This window comes from Babylonia areolata, chromosome 29 (assembly GCF_041734735.1).
Source record: "Babylonia areolata isolate BAREFJ2019XMU chromosome 29, ASM4173473v1, whole genome shotgun sequence".
In the NCBI taxonomy this organism is placed as follows: Eukaryota; Metazoa; Mollusca; class Gastropoda; order Neogastropoda; family Buccinidae; genus Babylonia; species Babylonia areolata.
In genome coordinates, this window is record NC_134904.1 from 3,733,337 (window position 1) to 3,733,716 (window position 380).

The window sequence follows — 380 nt, forward strand, 5'->3', positions numbered from 1 at the left end:
TGTTTTTTCTTTCTCCAATCACTGACACTCACCCTCTTTCATTTTATTTATTTATTAAGACTTCTTGCTATAGCGCATATTCTTGAAGCTCTATGTGCTTTACAATAGCACTAAAAACATTCACTCAAACATCCCCACACAAACATATGCATATAATTTGAAACATAGGTAAGAGAGAACAATTAAAATAGGTCATGTCAGTTGATTAAATCAAGAAATGCAACAGGTATAAAAAAAAGAAGAAAAAAAAGATTTTTTTTAAATTTTAGATTTTGTACTCATCTTTTCCACATTCTGTTCTCTCTCTGTGTCTGTCTGTCTGTCTCTCTCTTCCTTTCTTAGTCCCCTCCCCCTTGCCCCCACCCCCACCCTCCCTCCCC